General features: G+C 37.9%; 1 long non-coding RNA gene across 2 annotated transcripts in view; it reads right to left on the reverse strand.

The window, feature by feature from the left end:
• Nucleotides 1-9,796: 9,796 nt before the first annotated feature.
• The window catches only part of LOC149533881 (uncharacterized), a 49,798-nt gene continuing 44,819 nt past the window's right edge, over nucleotides 9,797-14,775 (reverse strand). The window contains exons 4-8 of one of the 2 annotated variants that reach the window (XR_016357732.1): nucleotides 13,309-13,391; nucleotides 13,017-13,079; nucleotides 12,844-12,922; nucleotides 10,492-10,591; nucleotides 9,797-10,200 (exon numbers count right to left, since the gene is read on the reverse strand). This is a non-coding gene — a long non-coding RNA (uncharacterized LOC149533881). Of the gene's footprint in view, nucleotides 10,201-10,491; nucleotides 10,592-10,898; nucleotides 10,914-12,843; nucleotides 12,923-13,016; nucleotides 13,080-13,308; nucleotides 13,392-14,775 lie in introns of those variants that run through there. The other variant, XR_016357733.1, reaches the window with a different exon arrangement.

Here is a 14,775-nt window from a genome sequence, read left to right on the forward strand (position 1 = left end):
TATTTTGTTTTGTTCAAGACTAATTTACCTTGTGGGTCCACTCGGTTCCCTTCATGTTGTTGGTGGTAAATTTTGAGTTTCAAGCAATTGACTAAATCTGCTATCTCCCATCCATTGAGAGTCCACAACTTTATGGCTTCAATGTTGCCCATTTCCTATATTCTGTAAGGTCCTAGCCATTTCACCTTGAACATTCCAGGTTTAACCTCATTATGCCCATTGTACCTTAGTACCAACTATCCAAGCTGAAACCTTGTCTGCTTCAAATGTTTATCATGCCACGCTTATGACAAGTTTGTGCTACCTCAGTCGCCCATTGCGCCATTAGTTGTTATTCATCTCTCTTATTTAACCTATACAATCTCTCCCGAATACTTTCCATATCACCGATTCTATTATCAATTGCTATCTAGAGGCTTGGGACTGTAAATTCTACCAGTACGACCGCTTCTTAGTCGAACATTCGTTGGAATGTCGTTTGTCCTCGTCACTTTGTATGTTGTGTGGTATGCCCAAAGTGCTAATGGTAGCTTTTCTTCTCAGTAGGATTGCTCCACCCCGCATGACTTGTATATGACCAATACTAGAATTTCGTTCGTTGCCTCTGCCTGGCCGTTGGCTCTCGGATAGTATGGGCTCAATAGGGAGTGAAAATCTTTGAACTCAATAGTGAATAGTCGAATCATATGATTGATGAAGTGACCTCCCCTGTCACTAGTCAACTAGATAGCTATGCCATAAGGTGTGATTATCTACTCATAAATGAACATCGTTGTGCTTATGGTTGAGTTATCGAGCAACACTCATGCCTCCACCCACTTCGTGACATACTGCATTGCTAAAACAATTTAGTGGCACCTCCGAGCCCTACTTGGCTTCAGGGACCCCACAAAATCTAAACCCCACCATTTGAACAACTCCTGGGCATGTGATGGATTGAGCAGCATAAAATCTCGTTTCAAGGGTTTACCCGCGCACTGACAAGTGTCGTAGTCCACCACCCACTCTCTAGCATCATTGTATAGCGTAGGCCACAATAGCCCTGCTAGAAGTACTTTCCTTACCATCGTGCTCGGTCCCATATGCCCTCCTTTCGGGCCTTCGTGAGCTTCCCGAAGGATGCTTTGTACTTCCTCCTCCATGATGCATCTTCTCATTACTTGGTTTGGCACCATTTTATACAACACACCATTGATCAGGGAAAATGTTCTACTCCTTAATGGCGACTTTTGTCATTCGCCTAGTGCCATCTCCCTAGGCAATTGTGAAGTGGATAGATATTCGTCAATGCTTTTGCACCACTCCAGAAGGATGGCTATACGAAATAAACGTGCATCTGGGAAGTCATCATTAACTCCTTCCGACAGCTCCCCCAACCTAATTCAAGATAGTTCATCGACTATAACGTGGCTCTTCCCTAGTCGCACCATGATGGTGAATGTAAACTCATGTAGTAGCAACAACCATCTGCTCATCCTCCCGTGAATGATGAGTTTGTTTACCAAGTACATCAATGCTTGGTGGTCTATGTAGAATGTGAAGGGCATTGCCAACAGACAGTGTCTGAACTTTTGTACAGCATACACCATTCCTAGAGCCTCCCACTCCGTTGCGTTGTAGTTCTTCTCTACCTTTGACAACAATCTACTAGCAAAGTAGATAAGATGATCGAGGCCATGATCACCCATTTGTGCAAGTGTTGCACCACTTGCAAAGTAAAACACGTCCACATGCACGTGAGACTCTTTATCCCAATTCGGGTATGCTAGAATTGGTGCCCCTAGTGATCTCGTTTTCAATAACTTAAAAGGATTTTTCTTGCTCCATATCCCAAACATAGGGTTCCCCTTTTCTTGTCAGCATGTCGAGGGGCCATGAAACTTGAGCAAAGTTCTTTATGAACCTCCTGTAATATCCAATGTGCCCTAAGAATGAATTGACCCCATTGATGTCAGTTGATGCTTCCATCTCTACAATTACGTGTATCTTGTAAGGATCTGTTTTGAGTCCCTTCTTACATACAATGTGCCCCAACAGTTTACCCTGGGGTACCATGAAATTTCTTTTCTTCGGCTTCAGCGCCAACCTGGCCTGACGAAACCTTTCCATGCATTCCCCGAGTATTGCCTGATGCATGTCTTGTCCATTGAAGATAGACCAATCATCCAAGATGGCATGAAAGTACTCTACGAACATTTTATTAAGGATATGGAGAATTATTCTTTGGAGGGTTGCTAGCACATTGCACAAACTGAAGGGCATCCGGTTATACGCATAGATGCCATTTTTTACCATAAAAGTCATCTTCATCTTATCCTCATCCACTATCGATATCTGGTTATAACCAGAGAACCTATCCATAAATGAGTGCATTTAATGTCCAACAACTTCTTCAAGTATTGTATTCGTGAACGAGATAGGGAAGGGACCTTTTATAGTGACAACATTCAAACAACAAAAATCAACACAAATCCTAATCTGGTTTGCCTCCTTTTCAATGATATCACAATGGGCAAAACCCATTCACTTGTCTCAACTGGAAATATGATTCCTGCCTCCAACATGCGTTGGATCTCGTCATCAACCCTAGCTATGTAATTTGTATTCGTCCTATGTGGTCTCTTCCACACATGTACCAAGCCAAGCACTAGGGGTACACGATGTACGCACAACTTTGGTGTTACACCCTCCAGGTCCTTGTAACTCCAGGCAAACACATCTATGTATTGCATGAAGATTTTGAATGCCGCCACCTTCAACACAGGATTCCAATCATCACCAACCAGTATTTGCACGGACTCTCTTCATCCCGAGATTCGTGAGTCATACGGATGGCTCTTCATACTTGATTGGTTTTCCTAAGTCAAAGTTGTGAGCAGGATTTTCATTCACCCAAGCTTCTCCTTTGTACTCCCCGAACTCTGGTAGAAAACCTCCTTCTCTTCTGCATCCATTCCTTCCACTCCTAGCATATTGCAACTCGAAAATAACTTGTAATCTTCCATTTCCCAATGGAAGAGTCCATTCAAGGAATCCAAGTCATCTTCGAAACATCTTTCAAGTTCCAACATGCCTTCATCATTAGGCTCCATTTGATCTCTTCCCTCGTCCCTTCCACGAAATTCTCCATTGGATTCAAACTCTTAAGCCATCTCCTCACTCACCATTTGGGTCCGAAGGTCGACAACGAACTTCCTTCCACTGCTCTCCAAGGAAAGTGTGCTTCTCTTCCAATTGTGGTTTGCCTTGTTACTATCCATCTCCTTCCCAAAATGCCATCATACCTCTTCTTTTTCAATCGAATCACAACAAAATCTACTACAAATGGCTAGGTTCTAATGATGACTAGTAGAGCCATCAATGTTCCCAGAGGTTTGATTCCATGTTGGCTTGCACCGAGTAAGCTGAAGGTGGGGGGGGGACCCACGGGGTAGGCTTCCCAAGTTTCTTCCATGTCTCCTTCGGAAGCACATTTACCCCTGACCCACCATCCACTATGGTATCGGTGAGGATTGTCCCGATGATACACATCTCCACTACCACGGGGTACCATCCATTTTTCAACATGAGTAGCATAGGGTCTACTATTGATCCTCCCGCAATGATTGGTTGTTGTGTAATGTTGGTCTTGGTTGTGTAATGTTGGTTCTTGGTTGTGTAGTGCGGGTGTTTAGTAATGTCGTCTTTAACTCAGGTAAGGTGTGGAGGTCTTGTATTTTTATTGGAACCTCCATTTGCAATATCCGCCCTATTATGTTATTCTCAGTGTTTGTTGATCCAGAGGTACTTGTAGCCACAGGTAAATCCCCCTTCGCTTTCATTGCTTTTTCTACTTCCTCTTTTGCCTCTCGTACTCTCTTCTTTTCTGTATAGGGATCAGGTACATATCTTGTTTCACTTGATTATGAGTGACTACCAATACTTCTTCCTCAATGTTGAGTAAGTTCACCTGAGGCTTCGAGAAATTGGCTTCTTCATGATCTCATTCTTATTGTAGTCTCAAGTGAAGTGGCCACACTGGTTGCATGCCCGACACTGAATCATCGACCGACCCTTTGAATCGTATTGTATCCGACTTTTTTTCTCATTACCTCCTCTTCCACCTTGCCAATTTTTTCGGAACCCACCAGATGACGCATTGTTTGTTTGTTGGTTAGCAACCCCGGAGGTAGATGAATGTTCCTGAGTGAAAAGCAATTGTGGCCCTCTTGTCTTTAAGTTATATGGACAGTCGTTGGTGGAATGGCCCATCACATGGTAGATGTCACATAATGACTTTTTAGGACATGCTCCTTTTGTGTTTGCATTCTTTGCACTCCATGCACCTCATGTTGGAGGAAATTGGCAAGCTTGAGTGAGTCAAATCATGTGTAGAAAGGGCCAAAAATATATGCAAGTTTATCTACAATCATGCATTCATCCTTAGCACAATGAGGGACTACACAGGAGGTAGGGAGTTAGCTCGTCCAGGCATCATGAGGTTTGCTTCGAATTTCATAACACTGCAGTGCTTATTGACATCAACGGCAGAATTAAAGAGCATGTTTGTTGGACAAGAGTGGACTACATCTTCCTATGCTACAACCACTGCAGAGGTAGATGTGGCGAATTGCATTTTTGATGAGGATGGCTCTTGGAAACCTACTAAAAATATCCTTGAGGTAAATTTCTTACAATTTAACATTTAGCATTTGTTATTTAATTGTTTAATGATTTAGTTTTACTTTTAGTTTTATATTTAAGTTTAGACTCATGTTTTTTTTTACATTATATGCAAGTCACTAAGCCCCTCGTATCTCTCCTACAAACAACTGATGGGGAGAATCCCTTTATGGGCTACATATATGAGGGCATGGATAGGGCCAAAGAGGCCATTAGAGCCTAGTATGCAGGAGTGTAGGAGACGTATGCCCCTATTTGGGAGATCACTGATAGGAGATGGAAAAATTAGCTCCATCGACCCATCCATACACTAACTTATTATCTAAATCCAGCATTTCGTTTCCGTCCTGACTTCATCGTTAGCCTACATACAGTGATCCAGAGGTTGAGTAGTGATAGTGCAGTTGCAACCATTGAGCTAGACAAATCCAATAATAAAGAAGGGCCAATTTTCACTAGCAAAATGGCCATAGATACTCGGACAATAATACAGCCAAGTAAAAATAAAATATTCTTGAAACTTAAGTTTATGGCTTATAAGTAGTGCATTTTAATTTTTGCTTTTCTAATTTTAAAGTTGTAAATGAGACTAATTGTTTTTGTTTTCCCTTATTTCAGATAGATGGTGGCAAATGTTTGGACCCATAACCCCAAAACTTCATAACATTATCATTTGTATTCTAAGTCAACCAAATAGCGCTTTTGGATGTGAGCGCAGTTGGTCTATGTTCAAGCATATCCACTCGAAGAGGAGAAATAGGTTATTTGTGCAAAAGTTGAATGACCTTGTCTTTGCTCATTACAACCTCTATCTTAGGATCAGACAGATTTTGGGTGTTGACTCCTCTCCAATCATTCTAGAGGAGATTGATCCAAAATCATAATGGCTCACTGAGGTTGTGGATCCAATCTTCACTGAGGTAGACCATGAATGGGTTGACCAAGTAGATAGAGAGGTTGAGGTTGTGGCCATGGTAGAGGAGGTGGCTAGAACACATTTAAGCACTGGAAGACACACGCACACAGTCACAACACAGGCCCTACTGATGTTGTTCATGAGCCCATCTTACATGCAGGGGCTATGGCTCAGTAGTCCTCTAGGACCTACCTTGGACACCTTTGTAGAAGGCAGACATGATACTCAGAGGTTGAAGCTGAGGCTACGGTCGAGCATGAGAATGATGATGAGGCTTGAGCTAGAGGCTTATTTTTTCATTTTGTTTGCAGATACTGATAGACATACTTTCAAGGATCTTCATCTTACATAGATTTATGATTTGATGTCTTATGGATCTTCATCTTACATACATTCTATGATTTGACTCATTATGATCCTATGATTTCTATTTACTTCAACTACAATTTACATTTTACATGTAACGTATGTGATGGATTTATCATTTATGTTCCTTGTTTATGTATGTTAGCTTCTATTTGATGATGTTATAATGTGTTTAAGTTATATTCAATAAAGGATGCATGAAATAAGTTTTAAATCAAGGGTTTTTTTAATTTGTCGATTTGTGGCCTATTCGATTCCGATTCATGGCAGATTCACGATTGGATTCGGCAATTCCGATTCTCTTTACTTTGATTTTATCAAACATAAGAAAAGCATTGTAATGTTCCGATCGACGCAACTACTCTCAACAAACTTTTTGTCGTTATGGTAATCAAATGACAAAACCCATACACGATTTTGGAGGGCAGTGTGGTAAGATTGGAGTGATGTATGGATGCCAACTCGAGGCCATACAGTATTTGTGAGAATGTACGGTGTGCTGGAGTGGAGAGACGGCCATAGACTATTGTGGTGAAGGTCGTACGGTGTGTGTACAGTGGACAATGGAGTTCGTACAATGGACAGTCCATAGAGGGAAGAGGCACAAGGGTAGTATAGAGGAGGGAGGCATGGCGCAGTGGTCGCACGATGGAGGGAGGTGTGGCATAGTGGTCGTATAGTGGTCCAAGGGAGATGGAGGGGTGGCGTACGGAGTCAAGGCCAAATAGGCCATACGACAAGATGTACAGGGAGTAGATGGAGGGTGCAAGGGAGGTACAGGGGTTTGGTGAATGGTCTGTGGAAGACTGAAGGCCGTACGAGCTATAAGGGGGCCATACAGAAATGTTTGGATACCACACGATAGGTGTTTGAGCCACAACAATGAATGCAAACACGTTCATACAAAACACAAGTAGATCAGACACAATAATAGAAACTTGAATACGAATAATCCCTTCAATATATGCCGAAAGATGGTGCTCCAATTTGCCAAATCCGAGCGAAGTGTTACAGGCGACGAAATAGGGTGAGGGTTAAATCCCACCGAAACCGGATAAACCAAATAAGGAAGGTCTTTCACTTCCGAAATGGCGAACAACAGAGAACTCCAATAGGAATTCGCAGTGCGGAGAAAAATAATCCAAATTGCATACCTAAAGACTACCTACAAACCGTGCTTAAATACCCATCGGGAAACTTTCCGAGGGTGTACAAAGATAGCCGACAGTGACACAAACTACGGAAACAAAATAAGAATGGGTCCAAGATATATTAAATCAATCGGCCCATTAACAAGGTTTAATTAAATACATTTATTTTATGACAGGGACATTACAAACATAGAGTAGACATGAATGCAAAACACATGAAGCGCAAAGCATACACACAAGACACAGAAATCACTCAACACACAAAGCATACGAGCGATGTAGGGAAGGTAATAAAACAAACATGTAAGGCATGTAAAAAATGAAGCAAAGAAATAAGCCATGCAAGCTACAATTTTAAACCATAAGACTCGAGAAACAATTATGCAACATAGACTGAGGTGAGGAACCCACAATACTAACCAGTGTCTAAACACAACACGATGATTAGGACATGAAAGGTGCAGAAGTTATATCTCTTTGGCACGATAAACATCCAAATACTTACAAGGTTGCTGCATGTGCATTATAAACACCATATAAGTGCAATGATTTCTGGAATATAGTAACAAACTCCTTTAGCAGCCTAGAAGAATGTAAATCACCATACAAAAATTACCCAAATATGAAACAACAGCAATATACCTTCTAGAAATAATGACGAACACATTTTGGTGGTCTGTCAACACTTACTTGCACCAGTATCATTCAGCGTTGATAAATCAGACTGAAATGTTGTTGGTGAATCTCTAGAAACTTAATAAACACCTATCTAACATAACCAACAAAGTCAAACAGCATTCTAATCAAAGCACTTCAATAAAACTTCTTCCCCTCAAAATACACCATTAAAGATGACAAGAAAAGCTCATCATATAAATCAGTCATATTAGAGACTCTATTAGCATACTGATCAAATGTTGAAAATAGTGCAGTAGGTACAATACATCACCGAACTCTTCACATGGTACCTTTCACAAGTAACTACTCCTTGCAAACATCATCTTATTGACAAGAAACTATTGATAAAAAAGAAATTAGGAACAAAGAGGTGGTTCACATTATGCATTTCACGTGCTCTGAAACATGACATGTAAGACACGTTTGAAAAGGTACAAAGCTCAAAAGACTCAAATGTGGTGTTTAAAGACTGCATGGCCAGTATACACATTCTCCTTGATAATAAGAATTGGCAGTAAAACAGGTAATAACACCCATATTATATAAAAACACAAACACAATAAACTAAACGATCACTCCAAAACCACCAACGTGAAATAAATCAAACACCAAAATTTAAAATTTTATTTTGCAACTAGTGAGATTTGTATGAAATCAATCGAACAAATTAAAAATCTATGAAATATAACTCAAAATCGTATTATAAATATGCTTTTTAGATGTCAAAAGAAATGCTTACCAAGAGACAAAAAGAAGTCATTGCTCCAGCCAATGTAAAAACCCTCACTGGTTCACGACATCTAACGGAGGCAATGTCTTCAATTGTTTTAAAATTGCAGCTTCTCTATCTTAAAATACCAATCCTCAAGAAACTGGATATATATAAGCAAAAATCTTATACAATGACAAAGTTAGTTACCAAAATATGGTGGGTTTGCTATTGTAAACTTGCAGACCATTGCATTGTATCATGAAAATTCACATGTATTGCATGAAAGTAGAAAACACAATTATGAACTTCTGAATTGACAATAGGTAATTCCAATCAGTTACTATAATTCTGAAAATCCTCACACAATTATCAGATAACAATTTTATTGGCAATCACAAAATCGAGAATTACAACTAATTGTTTTTGGCACCTGCTTGTCAAATTTCCCAACCAATGTTTGTAGGTTGATTGCTGTCTTATCTGGACTAGATGCGACTAATGGCAAAAATACAGGCCTGATCAGATTCAGTTCCAACTATAATAATTTTCCCAATGCCCAGGATTGCATTCAGACTTGCAGCATTAACTCACCCAGCCTGAGCATTCACAGGCAGGCAGATATGAGTTTGAAATCACTGCCCAAATTGCTTAAGCACTGGGCCAAATACAAGCACCAACAGATTAGAAAAAACCACCCAAGGATCAATAACTCAGTCCTGCAGATCGACTTTCAGATTGTGGGAAATTGGGCGTCCACAATTCAGTCAATGGACCACCTATTTGTAAAATTCCAGTAACCTGAAGACTCAAGTTTATTAGCAGTATAAGACCACACCAAATGCAAAGGATATTTGGTGTCCAAACCGAATCCCTTGAGCGCTCAGATCATCATTGTAAACACATTCAAAGGCAGCCCCAGAACATGCCAGATTTCCAACACCTTCAAAATCTCAGTATAACGGTCCTCCAAGAAACAATAATACAGCAATGGAAGACACTAAATTATTTCTCAGAATTTACAATTCCTATCTCCCAGTCACAAATAATCATAGTAAGGAGATTTACCTAATGAAATCGCTATACCTCAGCAGTAACTTCAAGCAATCTTCAGGAACAAAATTCACAAGAAACCAACCTCCACTATACTTCAACAATGGAGCAAAACCTCTGATCAAACCCTTATACCTCAGCAAGGGATTTGAAAATCAGAACCTCAGAAAAGCCACAAAGGCAACAAGTGATATTATAAAGTTAAATTATAACTTTATAATAAGTCATTTAATGATTTAATAATAATTTGGCCACTAAAAATATTATAACCCCCAAAATACTCATCATTTAAATGTCATCTGAAATAGGAGTCACAGCTATTATTTCTCCATGTGACCAAATGCACTTTCCAAAAATAGAAAGGGTCCATCTCAATCACCACCCAACTTACCACAAATAGTAAGTACACAAAACTAAGCCCCAATGAAGTCCGATCTGAGCCAAACGAAGACCAACCTGTAACTTACTAAATTGTGGAGAAGATAAGACCCTCCAAAGCCAAGCCAATGCCTCAAAAGACCCTCTATCCACAATAATTAGCCTACAAGGATCACAATAATAGGCTAATCTCTCAAACCCTGATACTGGCAACAATGGGGACATTACAGCCAAGAAGACTCCTTTGAAACATTTGGGGGCTTAAGCATAGAGAAGAGGATGTCCTGCTACAAGATAAGAGAATAGTCATACAAGAACAAAGAAAACCACCAATCAAACAGTTACAAAGTCTAGTAAACGTGAAACCAAGTTGATGTGAAGGTGACTGGATGCAATGAAAATGTACTTGGTAAGAAATGTGGGAAATGATTAAACATTTAGGTAACAAACATAAAACACATGATTTTGACACCTAAAATCTTGAATTAAAAAAGAAAAAACAATATCTCTATAGGTTCTGTAACCCATTAAGGAATCCACTTCAAAAAGTAGCTAGGTAATGGTGGTGATTTCCTTACTTTATCAATATCTTCAAGATGTCTCTACAACAAAAGATGTATCGAATGTAATGATGCAAGTTCAAATAGCAACCTGAACAAGTAGAAAATTGGCACATACCTGCAACCACCACAAATAGAGTTATCATATCATTCAAATGATTAAGTTTAATCAAACCAAAAAGATCCATTAAAAAAATGTATCTCGCAATTGGTCATGCAATTCACCATTTGAAGCATATTAATTCTCATTTTAACTGCTATTCTTACATTCAAACTCAATACCTTGGATTTTTCATGGCTTAAAATATGATTATGTTCATTGTTGTCTACTATGTCCGTCTATAAGATTGTTTTTATTGATCTCCTCTAACTCTGCACCTTCACACATGAAAGAAGGGAAAAGGTTGTGTCGTATAGGGGCTTACCTAAGTGAAATCCCGTATTGCTATTCCTATCTCCACAATAGAAATAAGAAATGATAAAAGTTATGGCACTCTCCCTCAAGGAAAAGGAAAATAAACAATCGAAACTCAAATAATTACCTTAAAAATTTTAAACCCTTTTCTGAACCTCATGTTAGGTGATTATGACTTGCCTCACAAAGTCCTGCGAAATGTTAGTACAATTGATAATAATAATAATCATAAACAAATACTTGATAGAAGACTGTTTCATGAATTCTTAGGAGTTGATAACATGAGATTCCTAGAAGGTATTGTGAATCAAGAAGGGAGTTTCTTTTATTCGAGTATAACACATTTTCACAAGAAACTTGTTAATTTATATTCAAATTGGAACACTAGGTTGTGGTACTATTCTCCATACCTTTCTTCTAATTTAAAAGTCCAAACTAAGACCACTTTGGCACACAACTAGGGTGTTAGTCTCTAGTACAATTTAACAATTTCAATAACCAGGTGCTTTGGAATTTCATTGAGTTACTCAATCTAGTCCCAGTACATGTGCATTTTTCCTAATAAGTAAGTCACAAGCAGCTAAACGAGTGCTAAGCATCGCATTAAATTATGAGGGCTAACTACAAAGAACTTTTGAAGTTATGCCAAAATTACTATGTATCAACACTAGTGTCTTGGCCTTTTTGGCAATTTAAAGGTCCAAGGTTAGAGCACACAAGGGCCTTGCACTAGGTCCCTTGCATTCATTCCAATTTTAATAGTTTGGAGGAAAATCTATTTAGGTTTTCATCAAGTTTGACAATCTAGTTCCAATACATGCCAGTCAAAAGACACTAATGCTTGATACAAAATTGGTTTATGTTTGATAACACCTTTGGAATTCTTCGCCCAATTTCTTTTGAACTATAAGGATTAGAGATAGAGAGATTCCTTGAAACATTGCACATAGTTTGAGTTGCTCGTATTTGCAAACGCGAAATTTTACAAACAGTTTTGAATTAGAGGCAAAACTATGAGCACAATAGCGTTGGGTGCTAGTGTCTAGCCTTTTCAGCAAATCAAAAGTCAAAGTGAATGGAAACTAGTGATAGGGTGCTAGTGTAAAGCTAAAATTGAAAGTTTAAAGTATCAAACAATGCAGAATGTTATAATGTTTTCCAATCTAATCCCTATTTATGTTTCAAATAACCAATCATAAGAACCAAAATGAGTGCTAATTACAGCACCAAAATGAATGTGTGATACCGCATCAATTGTTAGAGATAAACAATTTATGAACCTATATCTACACGCACTTTAGTAGGAGCCGTAACATACACATATACCAGCAATAAAGTGTAGATGATTCAAAGTCAAAGCACTTAAAATATATGCAATGTGAAGTAGAAACATATAATATTAAAATATATAAAGCGAACACAAAACAGACATGAATTTATATTATTAAAATATATAAAGCGAACACAAAACAGACATGAATTTAGAAAACATGCAACACACATAAGAACATGGAGAAAGCAAAAAAGGCACACAAGCTACAAAGGAAAGTCACCGCAAAAATGAAATGACTCTATAAAAGTTGTCTAAGCACCATCCTTGTTTTAAGTTATGAAAGGTGTAGAAGTTATATATTATCCATAGTATAAACATCGAAAGTCCTAAAAGGTTAGTACATATGCATTATAAACATTGTATAAGTAGAATGATTGCTAGAATTAAGTGTGGGTAATACCAAACTCCTATAACATACTAGAAGAGTGTCAATTATATTTAAAAAATCACCAAATGTGAAACAACAGCAACATACCTTTTATAAATCATGATGAATTAGTGCTTGCAAGTTTCACAAAACTTGAAATGCTAGGGCTGAATCTCTAGAAACTCTATTAAATATTATCTAATAAACAAGCAACTAATGATAAATAGAAATTGCGAAAAACATGAGGTGTTTCACCTTATGTAATTCACACATCCCAGAACATGTCATTTGTGATCCATCTAGTAAGGTGCGAACCACTCAAGACTCCAATCTGCTATTTAAAAGTTTCATGGCCAATGTAGACATTGTCAATCGTAATCAAAATCAGTAGTAAAAAATGGAATAACACACTTAATGTAAGCACTTACATGATATGCAGAGTATACGAACGGTACGGCAAGTAGGCAAAACGAACAACATGGAGTAAGTCTCTTGAATTCATCCACCAAGACCCAAGCACAATAAACCAAAAACAATTCCAAAATTATCAACTTGCAAAATATCAATCGCCTTCTTATGTGCAACCAAAATCAGAAAATTCATTTTGTGGCTAACTCCCTAAGATTAAGCACTCAACCCAGACACAAATCTATGAAAAAGAACTCCTAATTAAACTTTAAATATTAAATATGCTCTTCAGAAGTCAAATGCAATGCTTACCATAACACAAATAGAAGTTGTCACTTCAACCAAGAGGAATCGTTTAAGTATATTGATGGCTATGGCATAGGTAACAACACAACCTCTTGCAAGATAAGAAAACAACGAATCAAAAATACCATCAACCACCACTAAAACATTTACAAAGGCCTAAATAGGATATATGCAGTTGATGCAAGGATAACTATATGCAGTGAAAATGTACTTGGCAAGTAATTTTGTTATTGATTCATCCTTAAGACACCAAACATAATTGGACAATTCCATGACTTCAATGACAAAATCCTTTAAGAAATGACAATGAAAAATAGTACATCTATAGGTCGTGTTGCCCATAAAACCCCTTTAAAAAGCAAAGAAAATAATGGTTATTGTCACCCTGTAGCAATATTTTTAAATGCAAATATGTGAAGCCATTTATCAAGTATAATGGATGCAAAATCAAAGATAAGCCTTGCTGGGTAGAAAATTGTCCCAGACCTGTAACCACCACAAATAAAGATATCATATCATTGAAATGATTAAAGTTTATGAAACCACAAATATCAATTACAAACTATATCTCACAATTTGTCACAGAATTAACGATTTCCATCATATTAATTTTCAACTTAATTACTTTCTCTAACATTGAATGAAAATACCTTGGAGTTTCCACTGTTTGAAATTTGGTGTTGTTCATAAATGTCTAATATGTTTGTTTCTTGCCACGCTCTCTATCACAATTTTTCAAGTTTGCAACTTCACACATAAAACTGAGAAAAGGGTTGTGTTGTCTATGTGCTTTCCTAACTCAAAGCCCCTGTTAGTGTTCCCACCTCCACTATAGAAATAAATAACAATAAAAATCATTCTCTGCTCCCTCGAGAGGCAATGAAAATAAACAACAAAAACTAAAATGGTTACAATAGGAAAAAGAACCTTGCCTAAACCTCATGTTAGGTCATGTTGACTTGCTCTGACAAAGTCCTGCAAACTATTAGTACATGTTAATAAAAATAATAATCATAAATAGTAGATGATAACTGATAGAAAACATATGCAAGATTCATAATACCTTCAAATTTCTTCATTTTATTGATGTTGAATTCTTAGGATTCAAGAGCAAAAGATTCTTTTATGGTATTACAGATGAGGAAAAGAGTAGCTTTTATTTGCAACTAGCACCATTTCACAAGAAACTTGTCAATTTATAGCCAAATTGCAAACTAGATTTGGGTAATAGTGTTCTAGCCTTTCTAACAATTTAAAGGTCCAAACTAGGGCCACTCTGGCACACAATGCTTGGGCACTAACCTCGACTCCAATTTAATAGTTCAAACAGCAATACAAGTATTTGGGGCAAATTGGGAGTATGCTAGAGTTGGGTCTGACATAGAGCAAAGTAGGAGATGGCTTCATTGATACCATATTTCATGGTTTTGAAGGCTTTCAAAAATTAAATGCAAGTTTCAAACTCTTTAAGGG

This window comes from Cupressus sempervirens, chromosome 10 (genome assembly GCF_028749045.1).
Source record: "Cupressus sempervirens isolate cs-2001-9-10 chromosome 10, ASM2874904v1, whole genome shotgun sequence".
NCBI classification, from domain to species: Eukaryota; Viridiplantae; Streptophyta; class Pinopsida; order Cupressales; family Cupressaceae; genus Cupressus; species Cupressus sempervirens.